The 16,234-nt window shown below is 34.4% G+C and overlaps 1 long non-coding RNA gene across 1 annotated transcript; it reads left to right on the top strand.

Annotated features, from left to right (window-relative positions):
• Positions 1-12,084: 12,084 nt before the first annotated feature.
• Positions 12,085-16,234, top strand: LOC137406562 (uncharacterized). The gene is made up of 3 exons (XR_010979902.1): positions 12,085-12,194; positions 12,499-12,655; positions 15,639-16,234. It is a non-coding gene; the product is annotated as an uncharacterized lncRNA (long non-coding RNA).

The raw sequence follows: 16,234 nt of genomic DNA, 5'->3' as shown, positions 1-16,234 counted from the left end.
GTTCTAATATAGTAACATTGATGTCTAGCTTACCACAGAGATATATCTAAAGGTAACTTATGCGGTGTCTATTCATCAAAAAGAACTTATCTTTGATAGTTCTGACCAAGTCTGTAGAAGTCCCAAAATTATTCTTGCTTGTTTTCACTTTTTAGAAATATAACAAGCCCATGTCTGCCCATTCTTCTCTATGACTACCCAGGAACTGCTCAGGAATGTTGCTGAATTGTTTAGAGACTACAATAGAGTAGCCATTGTCCAACGTTTCTGCATGAGTGAATCATCAATTATATGGCTAGATTAAAAATACCACTCTAAAGAGTCTGCGAAACACTTACCGAAGAGTTAATCCAAGCACATAAATGATTGAATATGTAGGATGAACAGGAAGGCATCCTTGTACAGCATGGTACAGAATTAACATACCAGGAAAGCCCAGTAAAGCTGCGCTACGCGGAACGAGTGACATAGCTAGTGGTATAATAACAACAATAAGGAAGGAAAAGAAGTGGGAGGTCGGTGTAGTTAGTTCACTAGCTATTATATTATAGGAATTAAGAGTCGCCGAAGATGAGTTCATAAAATCTTTCGACGTCATTAATAGGTTGCTTTAAGCGAACGAATATTACTGGGTCGTGTGGTATTGCATAGCTTTTAAATCTAAAAGTAAAATTCAACTAGCTAGCAGCCATAGCTAATAGAGATGAAGCGCTTGTAGTTCATTTGCTAGAGTGCTGATTTATGATCGGTAGGTCAGTAGTTTGAGACACATAAGGACCATTGTTGGTGTTAGGAAGGGTATTCAACCACAATTACTCATGTGTCAAGTCTGGTTGGGTCATCAGCGACTAAACTAGCTCACTCATCTGTGCTTCAGTGTGAATGAGAGTGGCTAGTAACCATGCAGGACTAAAAATAAAACCTGACAAATGGCGGAGAAGCTCCTCTGCAAGCCAATGGCTAGCTAGAGATGGTGTCTCTATAAAACATCCAACAGAAGGCAATGGCAAACCACTGTTGAAACCTGCTAAGAACCATCACGGTTATAAGAAGTTGGGAAGAACTAGGATTGCTTATGTTTTTACATGACATTTTACATAGAGAGGACAGCTATAGTGTACTTTACAGAGTACAATACATAGTCTGAAAATATAGACCATGTATGTGCACTCTATTAGCACCGAATTTAACTCCTTCTGTTGATATATCTGCTTAACAATAAACAAACTATTTTAATAGACAGCCGCCTTAGATTATGGATATTAGACTACATTTAAACAGGATTAAATAGACAAAAGACCTAGTACCAGGATTAACCATGAGACCTAGTACGCACTGATGTCTCCTCCTACTAGTGGGTAGACTGGTCTCCATATTTTCATCAGTTTATATGTAGTAACACCCTGGCAGACTGGTGCTGAGACTAGCACCCTGGCAGACTGGTGCTGAGATTAGCATCCTGGCAAACTGGTGCTGAGACTAGCACCCTGGCAGACTGGTGCTGAGACTAGCACCCTGGCAGATAGCTTAGTAATCATTACGCTACGCATAACGATAAACTGTGCTAGTTAATAACTCCTAGCGCTTTAAGCGTGAGTATTTTAACCAATGTAATGAATCTTATCACAATTATTCATCACTATGGTCAGTTGAACGATTGTGGTTTAGTGGTTTAGATCGTCGTTAGGTCCCCAGATTTGGTGATTCCGAGATCAAATCCTTTAAAAAGCAAATTTTTTGCTGCTAGATTTTAATCAATCTACACTGTAAACTACATGTAGATACATGAAAAGACAGCAAACAAAAAATCAACAAAAGACAAACACTGAGGCTTATATATATAGATTATTATAGTAAGGATTAATGACAAGCGTACAGCTACATGTATGTGCACACAACTCCTCTGTTTAAATCCAATATATAAAAGGTTCTGCTAACCAAACAACTAGCAAAACAGAGTACTAAATGTTTACTAGGCATTGTTAATTTGGTTTATTGAATTTTTTCAACAGCAAGTTGGGTTTATTGACTGTCCACTAACTGGTGATTCTGTGTTCGTAGACAATGTTTGCCAAACTTGGCACCTGGTTCCCTGACAGCATCAGCATAGGATTATGCAACTTGAGGTATATCCCAGAGTTCAGTAGATTAATTATCATAATAGCTACACTTGCAGTCGGTACACCAGGTCCCAAAAAAGGAGTTAACTGCCCTTGCTGCTTTGCCAAAGGACTTAGTTACTGGTAGCAAACTGCTGTTGCTGATTAGTACATACACCCCATCACTCAGAGGTGTCAAGTGCGGAGTTGTAACCTCTCTGGGGAAAGAACTGATAAGCATGGCCATCCAGAAAGAAGATACTTCCTAGCCTTAGGATAGCTTATCACTGCCGTTGAGCACTATGCAAGTACTGTTTCTACTACTTTGAAGGCAGCTGTGAAATGAACTTCCAAAAGGAATTAAGATTCAATAGCAAAGGCAACCAGGTTCATATCTGGCTTGACTAAACCTATTGAAGGTAACTTTATGCCTTACAAAATAGACAGCTGGAAACTTCAAAGCTGTTGGCATATTTTTGAATTCGTTAAGCGTTTTGTCATAAACAGGGGAGATAATTGGCAAAATGAAAAAATGACTATTTCTGTAAACTTACTTTAAATACAATTAAAATTAAAACTGCTCACTCAGAATTTTAAATAATTGGTTTAAATCTTGTCTGACAGTCTTGTAGTAACTATTCAAATAATACCACGGTTTTCATTAAGTGCATAGATAGATATATAGATGAATATATAGAGCGATATATAGATAGATATGTAGATAGATATATAGATGTATATAAAGATAGATATGTAGATAGATTTATATGTAGATAGATATATAGATTAATATATACTCATGCTACAGACAGTACTGTTTCGGCTATTGAAGCCTCATCAGTGCAGCTCAGAGCTTAGGCAAGGGATACAAATTCCATTACCAATGAGAATATATAAATAAATAGATTAATATATAAATAGATATATAGATAGATATATAGATAGATATATAGATAGATATATAGATAGATATATAGATAGATATATGAATAGACATATAGATAGATATATAGATAAATTTGCGCTTTATGATCAATGCTGCACAAAGCACGTTGGACCATGAGACAAACATAAAAATAACAAAGAGTAAAGTAAATTATAGGTTTTTGAAGAAAAAGCTATTTTTGCATATTACACTGTTTTATAATGATGATTAGCAAAGTGTTGATGTCTGGTATAAGTTGTAGTGATTTTCTGAACAAGTAGGAATATAATCGATGGCCAGGTAGATTGAAGACCTGATCTGAGTATTTTAGACAGCAAATATCTACTAACACATTTAGCTCATCAGCATTAATAGCATTTAGACGCTGATCATAATTGTATGATACTCTGTATCTCATCTCCATAATTTATAGTTGAATGACTTGTTTGTTTCATAGTTACTGCTGCTAGAAGGAATGCTCATGGTGATTCGACCAGCACATTCTTAGTTGTACTACTTGTGTGCTAAAAATCTTACGTGCTGCAAGCCACTACTAAATTTCAAACAATTTGTTTGAATGGCATAGGATTGATCTTACAGCCAAGGTTGGCCATTTTTAATTGATACATCAATACACCTCAGTAGTCAAATAGCACCACTTTTGTAATATTCATTTGAGCTTCCAAAAATATGATCTGTAAATTGTCATGACAGACGAAAATCAGATTGCAGTTGTAGACAACACTGCCTTATAACCAAAAGAGTAATGGTGTGTACTAACTTCATTTTTATCACACATGTTAGATGTTTATGATGCTCTAAGGAGATTCCAGAAAAATCTTCATATTGCATTTGACACTCCCATTTATAGAACCATCATATGAGCCTTTTCTCTTAGTTGGCATGGTTCCCATGTCATTCATTAAATGTGGTTTCTAGTCATAGTGATGTCATAGAGGTGTTCATTTATAGCGATGAAGTTTTAGGAACAACAAATCTGCTTCGCACTGAAATTCAACTTAGAACCTCCAGTTCTGCAGACAGGCGTACTATCCATTACACTACACGTTCAACTGGCCATGCTAATGAATAGTTGTGCACATACTCAACACACCGGCTAAAATACACACACTTGAAGTGCTTGAACAAATACTATTGGTCACTACTAGCACACTTGAAGATCATGATTGTGTGAGAGATCATGACGCGTAATGTTACAATTATAAGACCACTCATAAGCTAAAGCTGGTTTCAGATGGAGGGACACGACTCTTATTATAGTAAAGATTTAGACTAGCTCATATTACTAGCTTAAGTTACTCAAATTCATTGGGTATTTATTTTATTAGCTGTGCAATGCTGGGCATTCAGCTAGTATAGACCATGATACAATGACTATAGAGCTAACTCACAAAAGCAGTGTTAGAAAAGATTGAAGGACCTCTGTAAACCATGACATCCAACTAGCCTTAGTCTGTTTCTAAGATCAAACTCACCAATTCCACTTACAATGGTAGGAATAGTGTGGAGTGGTTTGTTGACTGAATCTTGCAGTTAGCCGACCTTGGTGAGTGAACTTTAGAGATGGCTTGTATCTAACTGCGGGAAGCTCTGTGTGGAGAAGTTTATGACTATAAGTGACGGTAGAACTACCCCGCTAATTATGGAAGGGCTAAAAATTCATTTTGGCAATACACCAAAGGAAGCAGTGAACTAGTTTGTCAAATTCTGGAGAGTCTCCGCAACAAAATGAAAACGGAAAAAGAGGGCTAACTGGTTCATGTGCAATTTGCCTAACACAGAGTGCGGCTTGTACTCCACCGATTCCAGACAGGAAATTTAGGTTTTTAGCAACGTTTCTCATAAAGGCTGCAATTTAAAAAAAATGTTTTTAAAAGTCAGTACCCTCTATCAGCTGGAACAACACAGTCACAGTGTAGCTTCCTGCAAGCAGAAGAAAGAGCACTTGGCCCAATCGGCAGCCACTGCTGCTACAGATGCCCTGCTGTTGTCTGTAATGCAACGACTCACTACTCAACTTGCTGGTTTGTAGGAGCAGCTAAACACATTCTACCGTTCACTTGAGTTTGCCTTCAGGATCTGAGTAATCTCTGCCTAAACTGCCCAAGATATTGACATGCTGCCATTGGGAAATGCTGTTGGTTCGAAATAGAATGCAGGTCTGTCACCCTCAGACCACCTCAAACTAAAGAAGCAGATTCTACAGCCAAAACAGATTTCCCGAAAATTCATTTACGAGTATTTATATCATTGGAGAAAATGTTGTTATAATATGTAGTTTAAATTTAAAAAATAAAATTTTGATAAGACAAGCTGTTATGATTGGGCTGAATTATTTAGCTACATATTTTAACACTCATATATATAGCCAACACTAAATTTTTATTTGAGAAATTTTGGTACAGTTCTATAGCTAAGAAATATGAGTGGTTAACCAACAACTTTCAGGCAAAAGTTCAAAGGTCATGTGAGGTGTAAGTTAGAGCATTCTGATTTCTATAGTACTTTACTGAACTATTTGTTCCAACCTTATATGGGAGGAAAAAATTAACCTGGAATCTTATAATCTGCATTACCTGGAATAGGTAATGCAGATTATAAAAGCAGTTAATTTTTGCATCGTAACTGAATGTATCGCATTTTGGTCAAATTGAAAGTTTCTATATTTGATTTTTGTCCCTGTTATATAGACTTAGGTAGTTGACATTTTGGTAGATTAATGTGGGACAGCTCCTGAATTTCACAAATTCAATGATAGTTTATATTTTAACAGCATATGACCATGAAATCCAGAAAATATACATAATACATAAAAATTGTGAGTTATTTTATACAACAGATGACCAAGTGAACAGATCGGAGGAATTATCTGCTAAGACACACCATGATAGGTTGGCTGATGCTGTGTGCGCGTCTGTGTGCATCTGACCAATTATTCTGCTGCTTCAGACTCTTTTGTATGCTATGAACTCTCATGTTAGTTTTAGAACTGGTATTTTTTTCAGCGTTGTTTAACACTTTAAAGCTTAGTCCCGAGGTAATTCGCAAAGAGGGGGGAATGTTTTTCCATCAGTCCTGATCCTAATGCCCAAGTACACTCAGTTTCGTAGTTTTGCTTTGATTTTTTGTCCTTTCATTCGACGTACAAATACAAAATTTTGGTCACTTTGTATAATTTACATTTTTGGTATAATTCTAAAGTTTCAAGTCAATGGACTACTGATATTTGAGATATTGCAGAAAAACCGAAGGCACTTCTTACCGAACTAGAAACGAAAAATGGTTGCTGCCAGAACATGAGTCTCTAATGAAATACTGACTGAACTTTTTAGAAAAGAAAAATCAAAAGTAAACAAACTTTTCCTCAGCCACAAGAGCTTTACACTTAAACTATTTGTTTCTTATACAACAAATACACAATCTATCAGGCTCGGTATACATACTCTATCAGACTCGGTATACATACTCTAACAGACTCGGTATACATACACTTTTGTTTTTTCAGTTACATAACCTCACATCTTTGAATGGGTGAAAATAAACCATTCACTATATTTGATCTCTGTCTCTCATTAAATTTTAAAAGTTTCAAAAAAGTATTCAATTTACAAAGATTTGTGCTATTCGACGTAATTTCACAGTCAATTGAAAGTTGTTAATACTATCTAGAATTAGGGAACCCACTTGTTTGTACAAGAGGGTGCTTCAAAGTATTAGCCTTGAATAGCTCTAGACAGACTATGAGCAGATGTGTTTGTGTTTTTTTTAACAGTCTAACAGCATAGTCCACAAAAGACAAATAGACTACTAACATGTTTTTGTTTAGCAAGTTGGTAAAAAATGGACAGAAAATTTCTCTATACAAACATCAGAACATGATCATACCAAACATGAGTAAATAACAACGAGTTATCATTAAAGGTTGACTTGCAACACAATTCACATTAAAGTTATTTGGTAGCAAAAGATTCACCATGTTTTACTCTGTTGTGTTATAGGTGCAAAGTATGTGGGAAAGTGATTACAAGCTCTTAAAAGCTCAAAAACAAACAGTTAATCGCCGCCATCACGAGACTGCCGTAGATTAGAATCTCTTTCCAAAATGGCTCAAATGGGACGTAGTTGTACAAAATGGCTTCTGTTTACACTTTCACGCAACCTCATTCATCGAAACATTTTCACAAATATACTTCACGCAGTCAATAAACCATGTCTATTGTTCTTACGCGTCTATTTTATCGTCATTGTAATGCTGTCACTTTCAGCACTGATATCTTATAACTTACCGTAAAAATTCGTTAAATTTTTTAACCTTAGCTCGAAGGAGTACATACATGTATCATTGTCTGACAAACATGACGAGCCTGTTGGTCATCTGTGATAATCGAAAAATGTTGCAGAAATTATTTGCGAAGTTCGGGTCACATGATCAGATTACGACTAGACGATTAGACCAAGCCTGTCACATCCAACACCTACTCGCTGTGTTACATCCAACACATATTCTCCGTGTTACATCCAACGCATGCTCGCTGTGTTACAGCTATCAACTTCTCTCTGCGTCACATCCAACGCATACTCGCTGTCTTACATCTATCAACTACTCTCTGTGTCACATCCAACATTTACTCTCTGTGTGTCACATTCAACGCATACTCTCTGTGTTACATCCAACGCATACTCTTTGTGTCATATCCAATATTTAACCTCTGCTGGTATGTTAATTCAGTATCAGTCAGTACAAAGGATGCCTCTCTCATCATCCATCAATTTTCTAACCCTCAAAGATACCCTCATAGATATCAAGAGTCTATAAATCAGGATTAGCTTTTTTATTAAATTTTTTGCAAAACATTTAATCACAGTTTCTGTTTCGATGAGTGCTTCACTTGTGAAATGATGAGATGTTCTAAAGCATGACCCATATTTCACTACGATACTTTCAGATCAGTCCGAAAGTTTAGACTAAAAGAGGGAAGGATAATATAGAAAGAATTTCTAATACAACTCTCCATAGAGTTGCATGAATAGGCTACAAATATTATGGCATAGAAATATATTAATGTATGTTAATACTTAGAATCACTTTTAACTATAGTTATTATGACAGAAGTAATGTATCCTGTAATTAATTTGTTTTAAGGTTTGCTCTGAAAGTTGAAACTGTCATGTATTAAAGCAAATTAATTCATGCATGAAAATAATATTTATCTCAGTTAATTCGTTCCAAAGCTCAAAAAATAGCGATGAATGCTTTAGGCAACTACGCATAGCATAAAAACAAATATATGATATATTTATAAGCATATGAATCCATAAAATATATAAAATGAATAAATGTAAAGAAATGCAAAATAATGTGAAAGAAGACTAAATTATAAAGCAATAATGATTTAATAATAATGATAATGATAATAATGATAATAATGAAAGGTTTTATTGTTATTTTATCCTAGAAAGTAGAAGCATCAGTTATACAATGCACAGGTTAAGGGGTCAAGGGGTCAAGGTGCTGATAGATATAGACAGTTCAACTTACTCTGGCATACACAAGGTGACATCTGAACTATCTTATCTTGCAAAAAAAACTGCTTTTATGTTTTTGTTTTTTTGTACTCTATTTAGAATTCTTACCCATTTTTACTGTCACTTTTTTACGCATTCAGTATTTAAGGTGTATAACTATAGATTTGCTTTACTTTCAGACCAGGGCTTCCCGATTGGAGGCGCGAGCACCCATAATTGATGCAAGCTGTTGTTTAAAATGGGAGGGGGGCATTTCACTTACTCAAAAGAGACCACATTCCAATCAGATAATAGCTAAGAGACAGGAAAAAGTCAAAAATCATAAAGTGAGTTGTTTTTATATACGTTGCTGCTGTGTGAAAACATTAGACTCTTCCTAGAATGAACTTTCTATAACATAGTGTTTTCATATATTTCAAATATACCTGCTTTTAATTATGGTTTGAGGCTTTTTTGTTTTTTTTCAGAACAAGATGTGTGAGATTGCTCTTGTCAGTCGCAGGAGTCTGACATTGAAAACTATCAAAAATTTTTTTTTGTATTTTGTGATCGCAAGGAGAGTTTTGATTTTATTTAAAACAGATCTCAAACGATGTTTACAAGCAATAAATTAGCTGGTTTACAACAAACTGTAATAATTAAACTTGCTTCCTACTTTTATCATAGCCTGAGTTCTATGGACGCGAGATGATGACTTCATGGGCTAGAATGACACTAAAAGTTTGTCAATAAAGGTTCACACTGAATGGTGCCTATGTTTTATTTAAAGGTTGACTTGCAACAAAATTCACATTACAGTTATTTGATATCAAAAGATTCACCATGTCTTACTCTGTTGTATTGTGGGTGCAAAATATGTGGAAATGTTATTACAAGCTCTTAAAAGCTAAAAAACGAACAGTTAATCACAGCCACACGAGACCGCCGTAGTTGGATTCGCTTTCCAAACGGCTCAAATGTGGCGTAGCTGTGGTAGATGGTTTCTGTTTACACTTTCATGCAACCTTATTCGTCGAAATATTTTCACAGATGTACTTCACGCATTCAATAAAACCATGTCTATTGTTCTTACGCGTTTGTTTTATTATCATTGTAATGCTGCCACTTTTAGCAGTGATATCTTATAACTTACCATAAAAATTTGTATAATTTTTTAGCCTTAGCTTGAAGCAGTACATATCATTGTCTGATAATCATGACGAGCCTGTTGGTCACTTGTGATACTCAAAAAGTACTGCAGAAATTATTTGCGAAGTATTGGGTCACATGATCAGATTACGACTTGCCGATTAGACCAAACCAAAACAAAACTGTAAAGTAGCGGGCATCTATATTTGATACGGGGTCTTCGGTAAAACCCGAAGTTTTTGTCATAAACTAGTGCTATGATAAGTTTCATATTGAGCTTTTTATTGGCCTTTCAATTCACGTGAGAACATCACGTGACAAGACAACAACTAAATTTCATGACTACGTCAGAGAAATAAAGACATTCCAATCTACGGCAGCTTTTCATTTTTGAGCTTTTAAGAGCTTGTAATCACATTTCCATGTATTGGCACCTACAATAGAGTAAGATATGGTGAATATTTTGATACCAAATAACTGTAATGTTAATTTTGTTGCAAGTCAATCTTTAATTTACATAAATCTCAAAGTTTGTGTGTGCATGCTGGTAGTTCGGTTTGTCTAGCTTTAGGGCTACTTAAGTTTAATTAGGAATGAAAATTCCATATCGCAGAAGATTTGATCTCGGAGCTCCCCATTTGTCAGGCGAATACCTTACCAATTAAGCTACTTGGTAATTGATGGATTCACTGGGCAATATATGTCGCTATGTGGGCAAAAATACGCTACTGATTTCCGTTACCGCACAACGTAATTTTATGCTTGCTCTCATGGCTCTTATTAGTAAGCTTACTCAAGTTAGCCATTGGCAATGTGCCAGGATAATGACAAGTGGCAGGCAACTACATTACCCTTACTGTTTATACGATGGTTTTATTACCCGCGCAAGGCCAGGCATTCCGCTAGTCTTTATACAACAAAGAGAGATTTAAAGCTAGTGTGTAGTACTAGTAAGAGATGATGAAGTGGTATATTCTGAATCAAACCACACTTCATACATATTGTCATTAGAAATAAAGGCTAGCTATTAAACTACTACAAACTCCAAGCACATGAAAACCTGCTAAGACACTTTCATTACGATATTTTGATGTCCAAAAGACTTTTTCAAAGGCCACGAGATGCTTTAAAGAGTTGCTATAATGTAACGACTACTCGGTTTAAAAAAGGAAAACCTTACATAAAGAAGCGTAAAGTAGCCATCCACCCAATTATTTTATTTTTAGCTCATTAGCAGTAAAACAGATTAAGGACCCTTCCCTTTGAAGAGTGAAGTGATGCATGTTCTGTTGTTGTACTGCTTTTCTAAAGAGAGTTACAACAATTTAAACTTTAACGTTTTTAGTTTGCTGTAGGCGGCTCTATACTTTCAAATATGACTGTGGAATACAGCCATTTAACAATTTTAATTTGAGTGCTGATAAAGATCTAACTTTTGAAGTGAACCATAAATGTGATCCCTAAAAGTGGCCAGACTATTATATATGCTAATGTGTCCACTTAGGATAGTCTGTTTCCTCACTAGAAGCATAGCATAATTTACAAACTGTTAAAATATTTTATATCATTTTTTCATAAACATAAACAAAAGGAAATCAACAAGAAGAGGAATTTTTGATTAACAAAAAAGGCGGTCAATGAAAAACTGACCAAAATTTCATGAGATCAGCGGCTTGATGGAGTTGTAGTAATGTCACACGGTGTTGCTGTACCTCTGAAGTCTGTTCGTCCACAAGGAATGCAGTTTATTCCTCATGGACCGATTATGGGTTTAGTAAACATTAACAAAAAGTAATGATAAATTTACTGTCAATTTTAAAATTGTATTTCTATCATCTAAAAGCTAAAACCAGAAATCAAACATCAAAACAGATTGAAGTCTGCCAACTCTTAGCTTGTTGATAGTCCATTCATAGTAAACAGACTCCCTATCCAGAGATACGTAGCTAAGGAGCACACTCCAGGATCATCATATGTATTTGTGAGTCTGAGAGTATTTTGTGTTTGTGAGTTTAGTTTGCCTTTGAGAGTGTTTTTCAGTCAACTTCACATTTTCAGATAGAGGTTTATTAGTAAGGACAAATGAAAAGTCTGAATCTCTGGTATTAAACAAACTTTTCGCAAATTCATCATTTGTTATTCCTATCCGATTGTGCCACATTAAGTTGTTTGTTTAGTGAGGACAGACAAAATTAGTAAGCTAAAAATATATTGTCAATAGCTTCTGTCTTGACGTAGTTTGTAACCATGGCAACTATCAAACCATTGTGATCTGAGTGGCACTCCTTTAATGTTTACTGTTACGCTGTGAAGCGTAGAGAAATATGTGGTGATGTCTCTTTTACTACTTAAGAGAGGACTTGACAGCACTAAAATGTCAGAGCTGAGTTATCAGTATGAGAGGCTCCACATTACTTTCACTGGCTTTGTTAGCCTTAGTTATTCTGTCTTGTGAGGGGAGGCACAGGAGGGGCCATCGACGCAGGCAGAGAAAGGTATTACATTGTATATTAATCTTATTTGCCTTCTGCTTTGGAATCTAACTATCAGTAATTTTATGAATACAGTTGTTATTCTTCTTTTTACGTGTTTTCTATTAATTTTCCATTTTCTTTTTATATGCTGTTTTGTTAAATTTTATCTTTAAATTTTAAAATTCTTATGCAACTGATTAAGAGGATTTAGCATTTAGGTTAAAGGTTAAAGGTTATTTTTGGAAAACTGCAGTTTGAGTTGAACAAACCACAAAATTAAAAAACAATATAAAGAAATTTTATTTGTCATGGTTCCATATCACAGAGGCTCTTATGCCCATCGTTTGGGTTCATACCGACTCCTGATACTGACGTACGTCGGTGTAGGCGAGACTTACAATGCCGCAGACGGGAGAAATGCTGTAACCAGGCTGGAGTGAATGTCTGTGTTGCTGGAATAAAAAGAAGACCTAAAAACCCAGGTAAAAATTAGTTAAAAATAGCCATTGGATGCTTTTGTTTTAACTTCTACGTGACTTGTTTTGGCTAATAGTTGTCTTCTCTCGACTAAGCCAAAATCTCAGTACGTGTATAATACAAGAGATAACAGTGGCGCTGTGAAATAATATTTGGTTACTTTAAGCATATTAGATATGGTCAACCCATCATGGATTCATAGTGACCCTAAAAGATGGTAGCCTGAAAATTTAGCGTTTGTTAGACTTGAGAGGAAACAACTCCAGAAGAATGTAGCACAGCGTTCTACTTTACTTCAGATTAAATCTAATTAGAAACATGAACGGTATTTTTTGTTTTCATAAAAAATTTGATTGTAATTTTTGCTATTGTTTTATTTTCCCTGTAGAAATCAAAATTTTTTAGTATCGTTAGTATTTTTAGTAATATTATATTTTATTATTTTATTTGTAAATTCACATTAATTGTGTATCTAAAGCTTTTAGCTCGATAGAAATCTTTATGAATATCTATTTAAAAGATGAGACGAAACATTTATGAAATGAAGTACAAAGAGATGTTGCCTTGATTGTAACAAAATTGATTGTAGTAGAAAGTGAACTAATAATAAATTTTTTGCTAATATTTGATTAGATGGCATTTAGATTTTGGAATGTCCCAAAAAATGGTTTATAAGAGTTGCCCACACTATTGTTTATAGGTGAAGGTTTTTAGCTACTATAGCCAATAAAATGAAAAAACAAATTTTTTATACACAAAAGCAGTTTTTATATTTGACTTTTGAGGTGTTGTTTATTAGCTGAACAACACCAATTTCTTTTAGCCATTAGTCATGTAGCTAAAAAACTGCGTTTTTATATTATTATTTTTCCTGATTAAAAACAGTACATTTGGCTTACTTTCTATTTTACTCTAGTGTTTCCTACACAAAGTAAAAACCTCAAAAACTTAAAGGTTTTTGTTAAAGGTTTCTAACAAAAACCTTTAACAACTTATGCATAATACGCGTTCAAAATGACTTGAGTGCTACGCAGGTAAAGTTAAATTTAAATTCTTCTAAACCTCCATCACCAGGTTTTTATACTCCTTAATTTAATTACTCATCATAATGCATAATTTCAAGCTAAGATAGGTAGATATGAACTTTGTTTTGACCGGTCAATGCCATTCAAAGTAAATTAGACTATGAGACAAAAAATAAAATGAAAATACAAATTAAATAAAAATTAAATAAAGAATAGTAAAGTAAAATTATGCTTATTTGGCGAAAAATCTTTTTTGGCATAACACTGCTTTATAATGGGGACTGTCGTTATGCTAACATGAATTACTCTTTTTGCTATAAGTAATTTTTTAATATGATAGACTGTAAGGCTACAAAAACATTTTGTAATTTAGAGGGTTTGTCAAACTCAGTTAATTAATCTTTAATATTATAGAACTTCATTAAAAAAGTTTACTCTACTATGATTTTGCTCTAGTATTTACAAATAATCTTTACTGAGTAATATTATGGCACACGAGAAAGGATAACTCCAAGTAAATTTGAAAGTTGTCTTTTCTTAATTTCCAGCTTCTCATAGTAATAGGTGGCTAGTAAACTAACACCAGTATAAGGGCTTTTGAGCCATGAGAATAAGGAAATCATAACTTGTTTATCAAATGGTTATTGGTAATGTAACACTGGTGTAGACAACAGTCAGCGTAATCTTGAAAAACCCAAGAAAACTATAAAATAATAAGTTGTCTGCTCGTTTTCCAATAACGTTTGTAAGAAAAGACCAGTCACAATTTTTTATTATTTTGTAGTCTACAGTTTGCTGTTGTTGCTGTTAAAGTTCATAAGCTAATCACTAGACCTGTGCAATTTGCTAACAAAACGTTCTTTAAGTGCTAAATGAGCAAGTCTCGAGTCTCTTTAATGTTTTGCTACCTGGCAGTCCATATGACAGAAGACCAGGAATGTTTACTAATCATATAGTTTTTTATGTTTTTATAATATTTTGGACAGACAACCCTTCTCAGCAGTTACTTTTTAACATAATAAATTAATCTATGCTAGCCAAATGCTTGACTGTAAATAGCTAAACAATAGTTTGATAAAAAAACTAATTCCCCTGTTAGACTTTTATCTCACTCAGTGGGCAGTTGATAATGGTGCAGATTAGGGTGGGACAACTCCTGACTTCTACAAATTCAGCATAGCTGGAGTATTATTAGCAGTGATCAACAAAATTGCAAAAATTGTAATTATAATAAATAAGTAAAAGTATCTAGCCAAAATAAACAACTCACAAATACCGAGTTTTACTCCAGATGACAGAAAAAGTTATAATCACACATAGTATACCATGCTAACTGTGGTATACTGTTGTACAAACTCTTTTCCTACTAACAATGACATCTCTAGTTCTATTAGCAAAACTGCCATTTCTTCAGTTGAGAGGGCAGCTTGATCATCTTTCTAGTATTGAGATGGAAAGCCAGCTGACTGGAGTAATGGTTATTGTTAATAACAGTGTCATCATTGGTCAGTCATTGCATCATCTTCAGGTGTTTGATATGCTAAAAGGTGCCAGGTGATTGAGATATAATATGATAAAAATTGACAATAGTGCAAAAACGGTTATTTTATAGTTGCATATGAAATAATTATCATTTTTCACTGCAAGTAAATAACTTTGCCATTTCAAAATCTCTGAGTTTATTTCAACGCTATATTTTTAATAGTTTTACATTTCCCACAAAACCATCTACTGATAGCAAAACCTAAATTACCCACTTTTAGGCAACTGTCCTTTTGAATTTTATATCTCTGTCACTTATAGGCAAATGTCTTTTCAAATTATTTACCTGTATCACTTGCAGTCAGGTGTTTTTCTAAATTTTATGCCTGTGTCACTTGCAGGTAGGTGCCCTTTTAAATTATATATCTGTGTCACTTGTAGGCAGGTGTCATTTTAAATTATATATCTGTGTCACTTGTAGGCAGGTGTCCGACCGAAGAAGAAATTGGAGAGGACACTCCGTGCATAGCAGATTTTGGAGGGTGTGTCTCTGATACACAATGTGAAAGCTCAGAGAAATGTTGTGATAACTTCTTCTGTGGCTACAATGAGTGTATGACAGCCCGATGAAGACACCACAAAAATAGGGCATTAAAACAGATGTTTAAACATTAAACACGTGTTTGTAATTTCATCAATATTGTAAATCCGATAACTTGTTCTATAGCAATCCTTGCTAGATGTTTTTTATCTGAAAATTTTAAACATTTATTGCCTGAGTGTATATGAAGTACACAGCAAAGAAAATTTGAAAAAAAACACAATGAAGGCATAAAAACAGCATAATATTTTTCGTTACTCACATTCTACAAAGACCTTTCAATAGAACAATGTTGTTTCTCATTAAATGAGAAAAGCATTTAACCAGCCATTATTGTGTGACCATAATTAGTTTGCTAGTGTTTTTTTGTTTCTAGTTTTCTATTTCTCTTGAAGTATGTAGCCAAATAAGAAAATAAAATTGTAGTTATTCTTTAAAACAATTTTAAATTCTATATTTGCACTGCTTCATTTATA

This window comes from Watersipora subatra, chromosome 10, assembly GCF_963576615.1.
Source record: "Watersipora subatra chromosome 10, tzWatSuba1.1, whole genome shotgun sequence".
NCBI lineage: Eukaryota > Metazoa > Bryozoa > Gymnolaemata > Cheilostomatida > Watersiporidae > Watersipora > Watersipora subatra.
Note: the sequence above shows the minus strand (reverse complement) of the source record. Positions and strands in the feature narration are given on the sequence as shown.